Source organism: Mesoplodon densirostris, chromosome 4 (assembly GCF_025265405.1).
Source record: "Mesoplodon densirostris isolate mMesDen1 chromosome 4, mMesDen1 primary haplotype, whole genome shotgun sequence".
In the NCBI taxonomy this organism is placed as follows: Eukaryota; Metazoa; Chordata; class Mammalia; order Artiodactyla; family Ziphiidae; genus Mesoplodon; species Mesoplodon densirostris.
This window is the reverse complement of record NC_082664.1, coordinates 128,610,546-128,628,753: the sequence shown is the minus strand read 5'-3', so window position 1 is coordinate 128,628,753 and position 18,208 is coordinate 128,610,546. Positions and strand designations below refer to the sequence as shown.

The window sequence follows — 18,208 nt, the reverse complement described above, 5'->3', positions numbered from 1 at the left end:
CCACATGTAGATGTATTTTTGATGTGTTTGCAGCACTATTTACAATAGCCAGGTCATGGAAGCAACCTAAATGCCCATCGACAGACAAATGGATAAAGAAATGTGGTACATATATACAGTGGAATATTACTCAGCCATGAAAAGGAACGAAATTGGGTCATTTGACCCAATGACCTGCCATCTTGATCCTCCCTTCTGTCTCTGAGGAGGGAGGTGGAGGGACTGACAGCACAGAACTGAGGTAACTTTTTTTAATTGATGTATCGTTGATGTAGAATATTATATAACTTTTAGGTGTACATATAATTCACAATTTTTAAAAGCTATACTCCATTTATACTTATTATAACATATTGGCTATATTGCCTGTGCTGTACAGTATATTCTTGTAACTTATTTATTTTTATATATAGTAGTTTGTACCTGTTAATCCCCTACCCCTATCTTGCCCCTTCCCCTTCCCACTGGTAACCACTAGTTTGTTCTCTATATCCGTGAGTCTCTTTCCTTTATGTTATATTCAGTAGGTGGTTTTATTTTTTAGATTCCACATGTAAGTGATATCATACAGTATTTTTCTTTCTTTGACTCATTTCACTAAGCATGATACCCTGCAGGTCCATCCATGTTGCTGCAAATGGCAAAATTCCTTCTGTTTTTCATGGCTGAGTGCTATTCTATTGTGTGTATATTTTCTTTATCCATTTGTCTGTTGATGGACATTTAGGTTGCTTCCATATCTTAGCAATTGTAAATAATGCTGCTATGAACATGGTGTGTATGTATCTTTTCGAATTAATATTTTTGTTTTTGCAGGTAGATACCCAGTAGTGAAATTGCTGGATCATATGGTAGTTCTATGTTTAGTTTTTTGAGAAACTTCAGTGTTGTTTCCTACAGTGGCTGCACCAATTTACATTCCCCCCAACAGTGTCTTAGGGTTCCCTTTTCTCCACATCCTCACCCACATTTGTTATTTGTGTTCTTTTTGATGATAGCCATTCTAACAAGAGTGAAATGTGATACATCATTGTGGTTTTGATTTGCATTTCTCTGATAATTAATGATCTTGAGCATCTTTTCCTGTGTCTGTTGGCTCTCTGCATGTCCTGTTTGGAAAATTGTCTATTCAGGTCTTCTGGCCATTTTTGAATCTGGTTGTTTGTTTTTTGATGTTGGGCTGTCTGAGCTGTATAAATATTTTGGATATTAAGCCTTTATCAGTTGCATGGTTTGCAAATATTTTCTCCCATTCAGTAGGCTGTCTTTTTATTTTTCAATGGTTTCCCTTGCTGTTCAAAAGCGTTTAAGTTTATTTAAGTCCCATTTGTTTGTTTTTGCTTTTCTGTCCTTTGCTTTAGGGCACAGATCCAAAAAAATATTGCTATGATTTAAGTCAAAGAGTGTTCTGCCTATGTTTTCTTCTAGGAGTTTAATAGCCTCCTGCCTTACCTTTAGGTCTTTAATCCATTTTGAGTGTATTTTTGTATAAGTTGTTAGACAGTGTTCTAATTTAATTCTTTTACTTGAAGCTGCCTGGTTTTCCCAGGACTATTTATTTTTATTTTTTGACTTTGCCGTGTTCTTTTTTTTTTTTTTGAATTTTATTTTATTTTTTTATATAGCAGGATCTTATTAGTTATCTATTTTATACATATTAGTGTATATATGTCAATCCCTAGCTCCAAATACATCCGACCAACCCCCGGCTTTACCCCTTGGTGTCCATACGTTTGTTCTCTATATCTGTGTCTATTTCTGCCTTGTAAACAGGTTCATCTGTACCATTTCTCTAGATTACACATATATGCGTTAATATACGATATTTGTTTTTCTCTTACTGACTTACTTAACTCTGTATAACAATCTCTAGTTCTATCCACGTCTCTACAAATGGCCCAATTTCATTCCTTTTCATGGCTGAGTAATATTCCATTGTATATATGTACCACATTTCTTTATCCATTTGTCTGTTGATGGGCATTTAGGTTGCTTCCATGACCTGGCTATTGTAAATAGTGCTGCAATGAACATTGGGGTGCATGTGTCTTTTTGAATTATGGTTTTCTCAGGGTATATGCCCAGTAGTGGGATTGCTGTATCATATGGTAATTCTATTTTTAGTTTTTTAAGGAACCTCCATACTATTTTCCATAGTGGCTGTATCAATTTACATTCCCTCCAACAGTGCAAGAGGGTTCCCTTTTCTCCATACCCTCTCCAGCATTTGTTGTTTGTACATTTTCTTTTCTTTTCTTTTCTTTTTTTTTTTCATGATGGCTAGCACTTTTTAACAATCAAGTGTTTTTTAATTTAAAAAAACAGGGACCATTCTGGCTGCTTTGTAGGAAATAGACTTGCAGGTGGGACGGAAACACAATGAGAGAGACCAGTTAGGAGGCTACTGAAGTATTTCAGGCAGAGAAGATGGTGGTTTGGATGGTGACAGCAAGAAGAATTGGTCTGAGTCTGGCTGTAATTTGAAGGTTCTTGCTGTTGATTGTATGTGGAGTATGAAAAACAGAGAAATCAAGGATTGCTCCAGAATATATCGCCTGCTCAATTGAAAGTGTAGAGGGACCTCTAGAAGCAAATGTGGCGTTTCGTTTGGGGCATGTGTGAGACACCTTTTAGACACCCAACTGGAGCCGTCAAGGTGGCATTGAGTCATCAGCATATGGATGCACTTTGAAGTCATGATGTTGAATGTGTTCACCAAGAGAGTGATGAGTCGAGATAGAGAAGAACTTTCTGGACTGAATCTTGAGGCAGCCCTAACTCTTGGAGGTCAGGGACATGAGGAGGAACCAGAAGGAAATTCTGTACAAACTAGAGGCCCCTGGAAACCCTGGGAATCAGCAAAGAGTATCTCAGCACCTGCTGCTTAAAGGGTGGTCCTTGGGACAGCTGTGTCAGCATCACCTGGAAACTTGATAGAAATACAGATTCCTGGGCTCCACTGCAGAGCTGTTGCATCAGAATCTTTGGAGGTGGCATCCAGCAGTCTGTTTTAGCAATCTCTTCTGGTGATTTTTAAAAACTCTAAAGTTTGCCAAGCGCAGTCCTGGAGGATCCTGAAGAGTTGAGTTTGAAAGGCATTGTTGTGGAGCACTTGTTACAGATCTGGCCTCTGCTTTCCTGTGCCCTTTATCGTCGATATAGGAGGTCAGCAGGTGACCCAGTCTTCCACACTTGCTTCAGAGAGAGCAATCCTAGTGCAGGGCAGGGCCCACATGGTGTGAGACAGGTGCCTGACAGAGCAGGCTGTGCAAAGGTCCAGGATAGGTGGTTAGAGGAAAGGTGGACACCTGAGCTCCTGAAACGCCACAGTCCAGGGAACATCTTAGAGTGGACATCCCAAGAGGGTGTATCTGTTTGTCTGAATTTGTCCTGGGGCTTGGATCTAATGGAGAAACGGGTAAGGGAAGGCATAAGTTCCTGGTCAGTGTCTTTGCATTACCTACTCACTAGCTCCAGGCTGATTTTGAGAGTTCTGTTCGCCTGTGTGCATCACAGACTGCTGATGGGGATTTGCTAAGTGCATCCGAGGGGCCATACCTGTCCAAGATAGCAAAGATAAATAAAGGAAGAAGACTGGAGTCCTTCAGTGATTTAGAGATGTTAACAAGGCAGGTTGTGTGAAAGGTGCTAAGCCAGCATTTTTTTTTTTTTTTTTTGCGGTATGCGGGCCTCTCACTGCTGTGGCCTCCCCCGTTGCGGAGCACAGGCTCCGGACGCGCAGGCTCCGGGCGCGCAGGCTCAGCGGCCATGGCCCACGGGCCCAGCCGCCCCGCGGCATATGGGATCCTCCCAGACCGGGGCACGAACCCGTATCCCCTGCATCGGCAGGTGGACTCTCAACCACTTGCGCCACCAGGGAGGCCCTAAGCCAGCATTTTAAACAGAGTGTGGCTGGGGCCCAGAGTGGTTCATCCGATCTGGTGCTGGCAGGAGAAGGCTTCATTAGAAAAGGAGTTCTTGAACTCGATTCCATGGTGTAATGCAGCAGGTCCATGAACTTGAGTGGGAAAAAAATGTATACTGGTCAAACTGAAATTTAGCATTTCCTTCCATTATGAATGTAGGCAGCAAACCACAGTAGTGTTAGCAGAACCTGTGACTCTGTTATCCATGTAAATCATAGATATTCTTTTTTTTAAATTATTAAGTAACTTATTTTTGGCTGCGTTGTGTCTTTGTTGCTGCACGTGGGCTTTCTCTAGTTGCGGCGAGTGTGGACTGCTCTTTGTTGTGGCGCACGGGCTTCTCATTGCGATGGCTGTTCTTGTTGCAGAGCATGGGCTCTAGGCACGAGGGCTTCAGTCGTTGTGGCACGTGGGCTCAGTAGTTGTGGCTCGCAGACTTTAGAGCGCAGGCTTAGTTGTGGCGCGTGGGCTTAGTTGCTCCGTGGTGTCGTTTGTAGATTTTCTGGTGATGCCCATCCTAACTGGTGTGAGGTGATACCTCATTGTAGTTTTGATTTGCATTTCTCTAATAATTAGTGATGTTGAGAAGCTTTTCATGTACCTCTTGGCCATCTGTATGTCTTCTTTGGAGAAATGTCTATTTAGGTCTTCTGCCCATTTTTTGATTGGGTTTTTTTTTTTTTAATGTTGAGCTGCATGAGCTATTTATATATTTTGGAGATTAATCCTTTGTCCATTGATTTGTTTGCAAATGTTTTCTCCCATTCTGAGGGCTGTCTTTTCATCTTGTTTGTAGTTTCCTTTGCTGTGTAAAAGCTTTTAAGTTTCATTAGGCCCCATTTGTTCCAGGACCATTTATTGAAGAGACTTTTTTTCCATTGTATATTCTTATCTCCTTTTGCATAGATTAATTGACCATAGGTGTGTTGGTTTATTTCTGGGCTTTCTGTTCTGTTCCATTCATCTATGTGTCTGTTTTTGTGCCAGTATTGTTTTTATTACTGTAACTTTGTTGTATAGTTTGTAGCCACAGAGCATGATTCCTCCAGCTCTGTTCTTCTTTCTCAAGATTGTTTTGGCTTTTTGTGGTCTTTTGTGTTTCCATACAAATTTTTAAAGTGTTTGTTTTAGTTCTGTGAAAAATGCCCTTGGTATTTTGATGGGGTTTGCATTGAATCTGTAGATCACCTGGGTACTATGGTCATTTTAACAATATTAATTCTAGCAATCCATGAATGTGGTCTATCTTTCCATCTGTCTGTGTCATCTTCAACTTCTTTCATCAGCGTCTTATAGTTAGTTTTCTGAGTACAGGTCTTTTATCTCCTTAGGTAGCTTTATTCCTATTTTACTCTTTTTGATGTGACAGTAAATGAATTGTTTCCTTAATTTCTCTTTCTAATAGTTCGTTCTTAGTGTTTAGAAATGCAACAGATTTCTGTATATTAATTTTGTACCCTGCAACTTTAGTGAATTAATTGATGAGCCCTGTCCGTTTTCTGGTGGTGTCTTTAGGATTTTCTATGTATAGAATCATGTTGTATCCAAAAAATGACAGTTTTACTTCTTCCTTTTCAATTTGGATTACTTTTCTTTTCTTGTGCGATTGTTATGGCTAGGACTTGCAATACCATGTTGAATAAAAGTGGCAAGAGTGGGCATGCTTGTCTTGTTCCTGACCTTAGAGGAAATGCTTTCAGCTTTTTACTGTTGAGCATGATGTTAGTAGTGGGCTTGTCATATATGGCCTTTATTATGTTGAGTTATGTTTCCCTCTATGCCCACTTTCTGGAGAATTTTTTTTGTCATAAATGGATATAGAGTTTTGTTATTTTTTTGCGGTACGCGGGCCTCTCACTGCTGTGGCCTCTCTGGTTGTGCAGCACAGGCTCCGGACACGCAGGCTCAGTGGCCACGGCTCACGAGCCCAGCTGCTCTGCGGCATGTGGAATCTTCCCGGACCAGGACACAAACCCGCATCCCCTGCATCGGCAATCGGACTCTCAACCACTGCGCCACCGGGGAAACCTGGATATTGAGTTTTTATCAAAAGCTTTTTCTGAATCTATTGAGATGATCATATGGTTTTTATTCTTCAGTTTGTTAATGTGGTGTATCACACTGATTGATTGTGTATATTGAACAATTTTTGCATCCCTGGGATAAATCTCACTTGATTATATTATATAATTCTTTTAATGTATCATTGGATTTGTCTTGCTAATATTTTGTTGAGGGTTTTTGCATTTATATTCATCAGTGATATTGGCCTGCAATTTTCTTTTTTTGTGGTATCTTTGGTTTTGGAATCCGGGTGATGCTGGCCTCATAGAATGAGTTTGGGAGTATTCCTCCCTCTGCAGTTTTTTGGAATAGTTTCAGAAGGATAGGTGTTAACTCTTGTAGAAATGTTTGGTAGAATTCTCCAGTGAAGCCACATGGTCCTGGGCTTTTTTGTTGTTGTTGGGATTTTTTAAAGTTTCTTACTCAGTTTCATTAGGGGTAATTGATCTGTTCATATTTTCTATTTATTCCTGGTTCAGTCTTGGGAAGTTGTATATTTCTAGGAATTTGTCTATTTCTTCTAGGTTTTTCATTTTATTAGCATATACTTGTTTGTAGTAGTCTCTTATGATCCTTTGTATTTCTGTGGTGTTGTCTGTAACTTCTCCTTTTTCACTTCTGATTTTATTGATTTGGGCCCTCCCTCTTTCTTCTTGATGAGTGTGGCTAAAGTTTTATCAATTTTATCCTTTGAAAGAACTAGCTGTTAGTTTCATTGATTTTTAAAAAATCTCTTTCATTTATTTCTGCTCTGATTTACAGTTTCTTTCCTTCTATCGACTTGGGGTTTTGCTTGTTGTTCTTTTTCTAGTTCCTTTACGTGTAATGTCAGGTTGTTTGAGATTTTTCTTGTTTCCTGAGGTAAGCTTGTATTGCTATAAACTTCCCTCTTACAACTGCTTTTGCTGCATCCCATAGATTTTTGGATCATTGTGTTTCCATTTTCATTTGTCTCTAGGTATTTTTTCTTTCCTCTTTGATTTATTCAGTGCTTGTTTAGTAGCATATTGTTTAGCCTCCACCTGCTTGTGTTTTTTGCAGGTTTTTTTTCTTGCAGTTGACTTCTAGTTTCATAGCATTGTGGCTGGAAAAGTTGCTCGATATGATTTCAATTTTCTTAAATTTACCAAGGATTGTTTTCTGGCCTAGCATGTGATCTATCCTGGAGAATGTTCCATGAGCACTTGAATGTGTATTCTACTGCTTTTTATGGGATGTTCTATATTTATGTATTAAGTTCATTAGGTCTAATATGTCTTAGCCACTGGACCACCAGGCAAGTCCCCCATGAGGTTTTTATATAGCAATTGATATATATGTGTGATTGTTTTAAGTTGCTGATCTCTTAATTTCCAATGCCTTATTGATTCTCTGGATGTTCTGTCCATTGATGTTAGTGTGGTAAGTTCCCCTATTATTATTGTTACTTACAATTTCTGCCTTTATAACCATTAATGTTTCCTTTATGTATTTAGATGCTCCTATGTTGGGTGCATATGTATTTACAATTGGTATATCTTTTTCTTGGATTGATCCCTTGTTCATTATGTAATGTCCTCCTTTATCTCTTGTAACAGTCTTTATTTTAAAGTCTATTTTGTCTGATATGAGTATTGCTACCTTGGCTTTCTTTTGATTTCCATTTGCATGGAATGGAAATATTTTCATCCCCTTTTTCTATCCCCTCACTTTCAGTTTGTGTGTGTCTTTACATCTCAAGTGAGTCTCTTGTAGCCAGCATATACGTGGGTCCTGTTTTTTTATTCATTCAGCTACTCTGTCTTTTGATTGGAACATTTAGTCCATTTACACTTAAAGTAATTATGGATATGTATGTTCTTATTGTCATTTTGTTAATTGTTTTTGGGTTATTTTTATAAGTCTTTTCTGTTCCTTCTATTGTTCTCTTGTGATTTGATGACTATCTTTAGTGTTATGTTTGGATTCCTTTTTCTTTTTGAGTGTGTGTGTCTATTACAGATCTTGTGTGTGATTACCATGAGGTTTTTTTTTTTTTTTTTGGTTTTTGTTTTTACTATTTATTTATTTATTTTGGCTGTGCCACATCTTAGTTGCAGCACGTGGGATCTTCATTGCAGCATGCATGTGGGATCTAATTCCCTGACCAGATATCGAACCTGGGCTCCCTGCATTGGGAGCACCGAGTCTTAGCCACTGGACCACCCGGAAGTCCCCCATGAGGTTTTTATATAGCAATTGATATATATATGTGATTGTTTTAAGTTGCTGATCTCTTAATTTCCAATGCCTTTTAACAACCCTGCATTTGTACTCTCCTCCCCTCATGTTTACTGTTTTTGATATTATGCTTTACATCTAATTGTTTTGTGTATCTCTTTACTGCTTACTGTGGATGTAGAGTTTACTACTTTTGTGTTTTAACCTTCCTACTAACTTTGTGTGTGGGTGATTTCCTGCCTTTACTGTTTGCCTTTACCAATGAGATTTTTCCTTTCATGATTTTCGGGTTTCCTGTTGTGGCCTTTTCTTTTTGCTTAGAGAAGTTCCTTTAACATTTGTTTTTTGGTGGTGCCGAACTGTTTTTGCTTTTGCTTGTCTGTAAGGCTTTTGATCTCTCCATGAAATCTGAATGACAGACTGCTCGGCATTCTTGGTTGTTGTAGGTTTTTCCCTTTCATCAGTTTAAGTATATTGTGCCATTCCCTACTGGCCTACAGAGTTTCTGCTGAAAAGTCAGCTGATAGGTTTATGGGACTTTATTTGTATTTCATTTGTTGTTTTTCCCTTGCTGCTTTTAATATTCTCTCCCTCTCTAATTTCTGCCATTTTGATTACAATGTGTCTTGGTGTGTTTCTCTTTGGGTTAATCCTGTGGGGATTCTACTTCCTGGATTGGATGTTTGTTTCCTGTCCCATTTTAGGCCAGTTTTCAGCTATTATGTCTTCAAGTTTGTTCTCAGCTCCCTTTTCTCTGTTTCCTCCTTCTTGGAACTCCATATTACCGCACTTGATGTTGTCCCAGAGGTCTCTTAAATTGTCCTCATTTCTTTTCGTTATTTTTTCTTTTCAGCTTCAGTGATTTCCACTTCTCCATCTTCCAGCTCACTGATTCATTCCTCTGTCCCATTTAGTCTATTGTTGGTTCCTTCTAGTACCTTTTTCATTTCAGTTATTGTATTCTTCATCTCTATTTGGTTCTTTACATTTTCCAACTCTTTGTTTCAAACTTCCAAATTCTCTCACTGTTTATCCAGTTTTCCTGTATTCTTTGATCATTTTTATGATCACTACCCTGAACTATTACTTGAGTAGACTGCATATCTCCACTTTGCTTAGTTTTTCTTCTGGGGTTTTATCTTGTTCCTTCGTTTGGAAAATACTCCTCTGTTGCCTCATTTTGTCGAATCGTTGTTTTTGTTTTTATGTATCTGGCAGGTTGGTTACATTTCCCCACCCTGGAGAAGTGGCCTTTTGTAGGAGACGTCCTATGCATCCCAGCAACGCATCCCCCTCTTGTTACCCAAGCTGTATGTCCTCTAGGGGTTCACCCTATGAGGGCTGCATGGGTCCCTCTGTTGTGGCAGACTGTGTGGGTAGTTTGGTAGGCTTGATTGGCCCCCAGTTCAGTTCATTGCCAGGCCTTGCCTTGTGCGGGGGGTGCTAACCGCTGGTTGGTGGGACCAGGTCACGTGGTGGCTGACTGTGGAACCCAGGAGGCCCGGGACTAGTGCTAGGCACTGGTCGGCAGAGTCAAGGTCCAGGAAACTCTGGGGCTGTTGCCCACCCACTGGTGGGGGAACCCAGGTCCTGGGGCTAGTGCCACCCTACGGGTAGGCAGAGCCAGATCCTGGAATCTAGTCCCGGTGACCAGGGGTCCCTGAGCTGGTGTTAGGTCACTGGTGGGTGAGGCCCATTCCTGACATGGTTGAGTGCAGAGTCCAGGGCATCCTGAAGTTTGTGTTGGCCTGCTAGTGGTGTGGCCAGGCCCAGCTGGTCCTAGTGCAGGATCTGGCCTGATGGTGGAGTGTTCATGTCCATCGGCTGTGGAGCTGTGGTTTTCCTGCTGTTGGTGTCTGCTCCCTGGTGGGTGAGACTGGTCTGGAGGGTAGAGCAGACTCCTTGGAATGTGGGACTGTGGCCCAGGCACTGGTGCCTGCCCATGGGTGGGTGGAGCTGGGCCCTATGGTGGGCAAGGCCATGTCCAGAGGTGGCTGGGGGCTCATGGGGTCTCAAGGCAGCCTATCTGATGGTGGGTGGAGCTGTGTCCCCACCCAGTCAGTTGCTTGGCCTAAGGTATCCCAGCAGTAGTGCCTATAGGCTGTTGGGCCAGGGCCAGGCTTGGTGCTGGAGCTAATAAGCTGGAGGGAGGATTGCATAATGACTTGCCAGCACCAGTGTCCACATGGTAGAATGAGCTACCCAAGAATGGCTGCTGCCAGTGACTATGTCCCTAGGGTGAGTTGCAGTTGCGTCCTGCCTCTCCAGGAGATTCTCTAAGAGCAGCATGTAGGTCTGACCCAGGCTCCTATATAATCACTGCTCCTGCCCTGGGTCCTGGGGCATGTGAGATTTTCTGTGAGGCCTTTGAGAGTGAAGTCTCTGTTTCCGCCAGCCCTCTGGTACTCATTAAAGTAAGCCCCTTTTGCCTTTTAAAGCCAAATGCTCTGGGTGCTCATCTTGCCAGTGAAGGACCCTTGGGATGGGGAGCCTGACTTGGGGCTTGGAACCCTCTTTTGGGAGAAGCGCTGCAATTGCAATTCTCCCGTATGTCGGTCCCCAACCTGGGGGTATGGGACTTGGCTATATTGCGACTCCACCCCTCCTGCCCGTCTTGTTGTGGTTCCTTCTTTATATTATCTTTAGTTGTAGAACACCTTTTTGGTAGTCTCTGGTCTTTCCAAAGTGTCAACTTTGGAAGCTGATTAGAACAAGTCCACTGTAAAAAGACATTTATGAGATAATCACAAATAAGAACATTGACTGGATGTTAGTATGAAGGAATTATTGGTGAATTTTTTAGTGTGATAATGGCATTATTTTATCTCTTGAAGGTACATATAGTAATGTACAGATGAAATAAGGTATCAGAAATTGCCTTAAAATAATTCAGTCATAGGAGTATGTGTGGAAAAAGTGAGGGTTGGGTAAGAGGTGATACAACACAGTCCATGAGTTGATAATTTTTGAAACTGGGTAATGGGGATGTAGTTCATTATACTATTTTCTCTACTTTATGTGTGTTTAAAGTCTTCCACTGAGGGGGAAAAGAAAGCAGGTATGAAAAGTACCTTGCACATAGCAGCAGCTCAATAAAGGATTGTTTCTGGAATCTAACAATGAGCAAACTGCACTTTAGAGAGACTAAGTAACTAAACCTAAAGACACACAGGCTTGGCAAACACCAGTCTGCTTCTCAGAGAGTCCTATGTGTAGGTAGCCCAGTTGGCAGCTATGATAATCACAAAAGCCATTCACTCAAATTGAATTTTTTTTTTTTTTTTTTTTTTTTGCGGTATGCGGGCCTCTCACTGTTGTGGCCTCCCCCGTTGCGGAGCACAGGCTCCGGACGCGCAGGCTCCGGACGCGCAGGCTCAGCGGCCATGGCTCACGGGCCCAGCCGCCCCGCGGCATATGGGATCCTCCCAGACCGGGGCACGAACCCGTATCCCCTGCATCGGCAGGCGGACTCTCAACCACTTGCGCCACCAGGGAGGCCCTCAAATTGAATTTTTATTCCAAAGACTGTAATGCGTAGAAAGACAACAGCCAAAACGGAAAACAATTTGCTTAACTGGAAATTAGAAGTAGTTCATTTGCAGGAGAGCAAACAGTGGGTGACAGCCTTGGCACTCTGTTACATTGTAACCAAGAAAACATAAAAATAACCAATGTCCTTCTGATACACTATGTGGATGTGCAGGATTTACAGCAAATAACAGGAAGAAAGGAAAGGAAAAAAATCCACAGAATCCCCAAATTCAGAAATTAACATTCACTTAACAACAGAGTGGTGAAGACTTTGGTAGCAAAATTTTCACAATTCTTAAAATGGGAATCTTCAAAAGTACTTCTTTAAGTTCAAAAGCTAAAAAAAATACTGAAGAGGGAATAGTTACACTGGCTTAGAAGAGCTGCCGCCTGTCACGAAGATGACAATCAGTCCTAGTTCCAAACACAGTGATAACCGGTGAACCTGACAAACCGAAGAGAGAGGCCGACTGGTGGGCACTGATGTCACTGATTGTACGAACACCCTGGATCACTCATCACTAACAGCCAACTCTAACGGCTACTGCTCCTCCTGACTGATGCCAAGGTTGCCTTTCTGCACCTCGAGCTCCTCAGCACTGACCATCGATGGGTCTATAGCCGCATATTTGGTTCCATGGAATTGCAGCAAATGTATCTGCAGAAATGCAGAATAATTATTTTAAACATCACTGTTGTGTATTAATGGTTCCTAGTTCTAAAATTACAGAGTACTGGGGGAATGGGCAAGATAAGGTCAGGGGGTTAAAAGGTACAAACTACTACGTATAAAATAAGCTAGAAAAATATATTGTACAGCACAGGGAATATAGCCAATATTTTATAGTAACTTTAAATGTAATATCTCTAAAAATGTTGAATCACTATATAGAACACCTGAAACTAATATTGTAAATCAACTATACCTCAATAAAAATAAATATATACACTAAAATATTAGAGTAATACATACTAAGTAGAAAAATTAGAAAACAGAAAAGTCCAACAATTTTTAAAAACCACAATTTGGGGACTTTCCTGGCAGTGCAGTGGTTAAGAATCTGCCTGCGAATGCAGGGGACATGGGTTCAAGCCCTGGTCCAGGAAGCTCCAACATGCTGTGGAGCAACTAGGCCGTGCGCCACAACTACTGCGCCTGTGCTCTAGAGCCTGCAAGCCACAGCTACTGAGAGCATGCACCACAAATACTGAAGACTGCGTGCCTAGAGCCTGTGCTCTACAACAAGAAAAGCCACCGCAATGAGAAGCCCGTGCACTACGATGAAGAGTAGCCCCTGCTTGCTTCAACCAGAGAAAGCCCACGTGCAGCAATGAAGACCCAACGCAGGGAAAAAAAAAAAGAAAAAAAAAACACAAACCAAAACCACAAAACCAGAATTTGGGATGTTTGTTCCTCACTTAATATGTAACCAGTCTTTCCAGGTAACTACAAATTGTTATTAACATCTTAAATTGCCACATGCTGCTTCACCAGTAGGTGTTCACCGTTCCCCTCTGCTGCTATGAACCAGGTCCTTCCCATCCTCTGTTGTTCTAACACCGTAATGACTATCTCTGGGAATCAAGTGTTTTTGTATTTATGATCCTCTCCTCAGGATCTGTTGCCACACGTGGACAACAGGATCAAAGAACGTGACTCGTTTTTTAAGGCTGTTGATACTACTTGCCAAATTGCAAAGAAACCATTTCTCACCACTATTCTAATATCCATTTAGGCAGGTATTAGAAGAAGTGGTGCGTGTGTGTGTGCTTGTGTTTTAATGCATTAAAATTAGACCAAGAAGTCACTTCATGGGATTCAGATTGACTCCATTTAAATCAGGTGTCCTGCTCTGGCTGAATTCATTGCGCCCAGGAGCCAAGGTCCCATTGTACCAAACGTCTGCTTCAGTGTGTCAGTTCAGGCCTGTGGTTCTTAGAAAAGGGATAGTGGGCATAGAGTCCCCCAGGTGTCTCTAATATGCTTGAATTCTCCTGTAAGTTACTAATGTAGACCACCTTTATCAAGTCAATGCTTCATTCCTACAGAGAATTCTGTAGTTCTCTTACTCGACCACCAAAAAAAACCTAACTTTATGGTTCAAACCAGACTCTGGGTTCAAAGTGCTCTGTGTTGCAACCTAGGACCTACATGTACATAGAGATTCACCTCTGCACTTCTGCACAGGTATGGGAAATTGCCTCCTGTTTTCAGGTGAGCCCTCCAGGCATTAGGATACAGTTTGTACATTTCTTCTTTAGCTTCAGTTGAAAGTGCACTCTGGTCAAACACCTTTAAAAGAACATGAGGCCCAAACTGTTATTTCAATGTGTTCTTTTCACATTTAGCAAAGTGCCCAACCACCCCCGCCAAGCATTCCTTTCAAGAGACATGGCTGAACCCTTCTAGAGCCCTCTTGCTCATCCCTGGTGACTCTAACTCCAATGGAAAACATTAATACAGATTTTATTGCCAATTGTCTCATGCATTGTTTAGTGGAAAACATTCTACCATGAATTTCCTTTGTCCTCAAACATAGTTAACTAAATTAACAGAATATTAATAGCAATCTGTTTTTTTTTTTTTTGGCTGCGTTGGCTCATCGTTGCTGTGTGGGGGCTTTCTCTAGTTGAGGCGAGTGGGAGTTACTCTTTGTTGTGGTGTGTGGCTTCTCATTGCAGTGGCTTCTCTTGTGGAGCACGGGCTCTAGGTGCATGAGCTTCAGTAGTTGTGGCCTATGGGCTCAGTACTTGTGGCTTGCGGGCTCTAGAGTGCAGGCTCAGGAGTTGTGGCGCATGGATTTAGTTGCTCTGTGTCATGTGGGATCTTCCTGGACCAAGGCTTGAACCTGTGTCCCCTGCATTGACAGGTGGATTCTTAACCACTGCACCACCAAGGAAGTCCCTGAATTGTCTATTTTTGATTGGTTCATCTTTGTAGCTTCTAGTTCCTTGTTACAGTGATCTGTGTTTCTATCGATAATCTTTCTTAATTCAGTTAGCATTTTTATTACCACATTTTTGAACTCGGTGTCTAGTTGACTGGTGAGCTCTGTTTCATTATTCTTTCAGAGGATATCTCTTGCTCTTTTATTTATTTATTTATTTATTTATTAGTTTCTGCTTTACCTATTGCTCTTTTAATTGGGAGTAATTCCTCTGTCTTTTCATTTGACTTAACGTTCTCTGTCTCTATGAATTTAGGAGAAACAGTTATCTACTGTGGTGTTGAAGAGGCATTTTTTTGTGGGAGTGTTCATGTGTAGACCCTGTGTGTCCAGTGTTTGTGGTGCGAGGGCTGGTTCGGAATGGATGACAGCCACATCTTCCCTCAGGAAGTGCTGGCCGTTATCCCCTTGATAGGGGTGTGTGGTTGGTGTTGAGCATCTAAAGCCTGTGCGGGGTGTGAGGCAGGACTTCCCCTCTGCTCCACGGCCGTCACAGCTCTGTCGGGGTGGGGTCTGCTCCTCCGTTGTTGAAGTAGAAGCCCTGAGGGTTGGGTTCAGTCAGGCTCTGCTGCCTTTGGGCACGTGCCCTGCTGCAAATGAGGTAGTTGCTGGAGCAAGTGAGGCCCATGCAGTCACAGGGGACCTATGTGCTCCCTGTGTATGCATCCACAGTTCTGCTCAGAAGCCGCCCAAGGTCGTGTCCCTTTCTCAGTTGTGTTTGTCTCAGATCTACTGCAAGGCTGTGCTGTGGAGCAGGCTGAGGCTGGGGGTTGTGATGTGTGGCTGCAGGAATTGAGGTGGCGGCACCGCCCACCAGAGATCTGGGCTGCCTCTGTGGCAGACTTCTCTCAGGTCATGTCTGCCATATCCAGCGCTAAGCTGTGGTGTGGAGTGGGCAGAGCTGAGGTGTTGACCCCTTTGGACTGGGAAGTGTGGAGAGGTGGCAGCAGCCAGTGCAAGGCTCTCTCTGCCCTGATGGTTAGTGAGCCAGCATGAGCATAGTCCTTGTGAGTGGAGTCCAGGCTTCTCCAGCCCTTCTGTCTGTCCCAGTGGATTTCCCAGCAGGCAAGTGGGCTTGTGTCCTCCATGCAAGACCCCCAGGACTGGGATACCCAGGTTGTGGCTCAACTTGCTTGCTCTCCAGGGCGAGGGTTCCAATCCAAGAGTGCAGGTCCGAATCCAATGGCTTTTTTACCTGTCTTACCCAGTTACATGGAAGGTTCTTGCAGGTTTGGTTATATAGGAGTTCTTCTGCTAGTTTCCAGTTGGTTTTCCACAAGAATTGTTCCACATGTAGATGTATTTTTGATGTGTTTGCAGCACTATTTACAATAGCCAGGTCATGGAAGCAACCTAAATGCCCATCGACAGACAAATGGATAAAGAAATGTGGTACATATATACAGTGGAATATTACTCAGCCATGAAAAGGAACGAAATTGGGTCATTTGACCCAATGACCTGCCATCTTGATCCTCCCTTCTGTCTCTGAGGAGGGAGGTGGAGGGACTGACAGCACAGAACTGAGGTAACTTTTTTTAATTGATGTATCGTTGATGTAGAATATTATATAACTTTTAGGTGTACATATAATTCACAATTTTTAAAAGCTATACTCCATTTATACTTATTATAACATATTGGCTATATTGCCTGTGCTGTACAGTATATTCTTGTAACTTATTTATTTTTATATATAGTAGTTTGTACCTGTTAATCCCCTACCCCTATCTTGCCCCTTCCCCTTCCCACTGGTAACCACTAGTTTGTTCTCTATATCCGTGAGTCTCTTTCCTTTATGTTATATTCAGTAGGTGGTTTTATTTTTTAGATTCCACATGTAAGTGATATCATACAGTATTTTTCTTTCTTTGACTCATTTCACTAAGCATGATACCCTGCAGGTCCATCCATGTTGCTGCAAATGGCAAAATTCCTTCTGTTTTTCATGGCTGAGTGCTATTCTATTGTGTGTATATTTTCTTTATCCATTTGTCTGTTGATGGACATTTAGGTTGCTTCCATATCTTAGCAATTGTAAATAATGCTGCTATGAACATGGTGTGTATGTATCTTTTCGAATTAATATTTTTGTTTTTGCAGGTAGATACCCAGTAGTGAAATTGCTGGATCATATGGTAGTTCTATGTTTAGTTTTTTGAGAAACTTCAGTGTTGTTTCCTACAGTGGCTGCACCAATTTACATTCCCCCCAACAGTGTCTTAGGGTTCCCTTTTCTCCACATCCTCACCCACATTTGTTATTTGTGTTCTTTTTGATGATAGCCATTCTAACAAGAGTGAAATGTGATACATCATTGTGGTTTTGATTTGCATTTCTCTGATAATTAATGATCTTGAGCATCTTTTCCTGTGTCTGTTGGCTCTCTGCATGTCCTGTTTGGAAAATTGTCTATTCAGGTCTTCTGGCCATTTTTGAATCTGGTTGTTTGTTTTTTGATGTTGGGCTGTCTGAGCTGTATAAATATTTTGGATATTAAGCCTTTATCAGTTGCATGGTTTGCAAATATTTTCTCCCATTCAGTAGGCTGTCTTTTTATTTTTCAATGGTTTCCCTTGCTGTTCAAAAGCGTTTAAGTTTATTTAAGTCCCATTTGTTTGTTTTTGCTTTTCTGTCCTTTGCTTTAGGGCACAGATCCAAAAAAATATTGCTATGATTTAAGTCAAAGAGTGTTCTGCCTATGTTTTCTTCTAGGAGTTTAATAGCCTCCTGCCTTACCTTTAGGTCTTTAATCCATTTTGAGTGTATTTTTGTATAAGTTGTTAGACAGTGTTCTAATTTAATTCTTTTACTTGAAGCTGCCTGGTTTTCCCAGGACTATTTATTTTTATTTTTTGACTTTGCCGTGTTCTTTTTTTTTTTTTGAATTTTATTTTATTTTTTTATATAGCAGGATCTTATTAGTTATCTATTTTATACATATTAGTGTATATATGTCAATCCCTAGCTCCAAATACATCCGACCAACCCCCGGCTTTACCCCTTGGTGTCCATACGTTTGTTCTCTATATCTGTGTCTATTTCTGCCTTGTAAACAGGTTCATCTGTACCATTTCTCTAGATTACACATATATGCGTTAATATACGATATTTGTTTTTCTCTTACTGACTTACTTAACTCTGTATAACAATCTCTAGTTCTATCCACGTCTCTACAAATGGCCCAATTTCATTCCTTTTCATGGCTGAGTAATATTCCATTGTATATATGTACCACATTTCTTTATCCATTTGTCTGTTGATGGGCATTTAGGTTGCTTCCATGACCTGGCTATTGTAAATAGTGCTGCAATGAACATTGGGGTGCATGTGTCTTTTTGAATTATGGTTTTCTCAGGGTATATGCCCAGTAGTGGGATTGCTGTATCATATGGTAATTCTATTTTTAGTTTTTTAAGGAACCTCCATACTATTTTCCATAGTGGCTGTATCAATTTACATTCCCTCCAACAGTGCAAGAGGGTTCCCTTTTCTCCATACCCTCTCCAGCATTTGTTGTTTGTACATTTTCTTTTCTTT

The 18,208-nt window shown here is 41.4% G+C and overlaps 1 long non-coding RNA gene across 1 annotated transcript; it reads right to left on the bottom strand.

Annotated features, from left to right (window-relative positions):
• Positions 1-11,689: 11,689 nt before the first annotated feature.
• On the bottom strand, positions 11,690-14,036 carry LOC132487528 (uncharacterized). Its single transcript, XR_009531649.1, has 2 exons — positions 13,891-14,036; positions 11,690-12,378 (listed from the first exon to the last, which is right to left on the bottom strand). It is a non-coding gene; the product is annotated as an uncharacterized LOC132487528 (long non-coding RNA).
• Between the last annotated feature and the right edge of the window lie 4,172 nt (positions 14,037-18,208).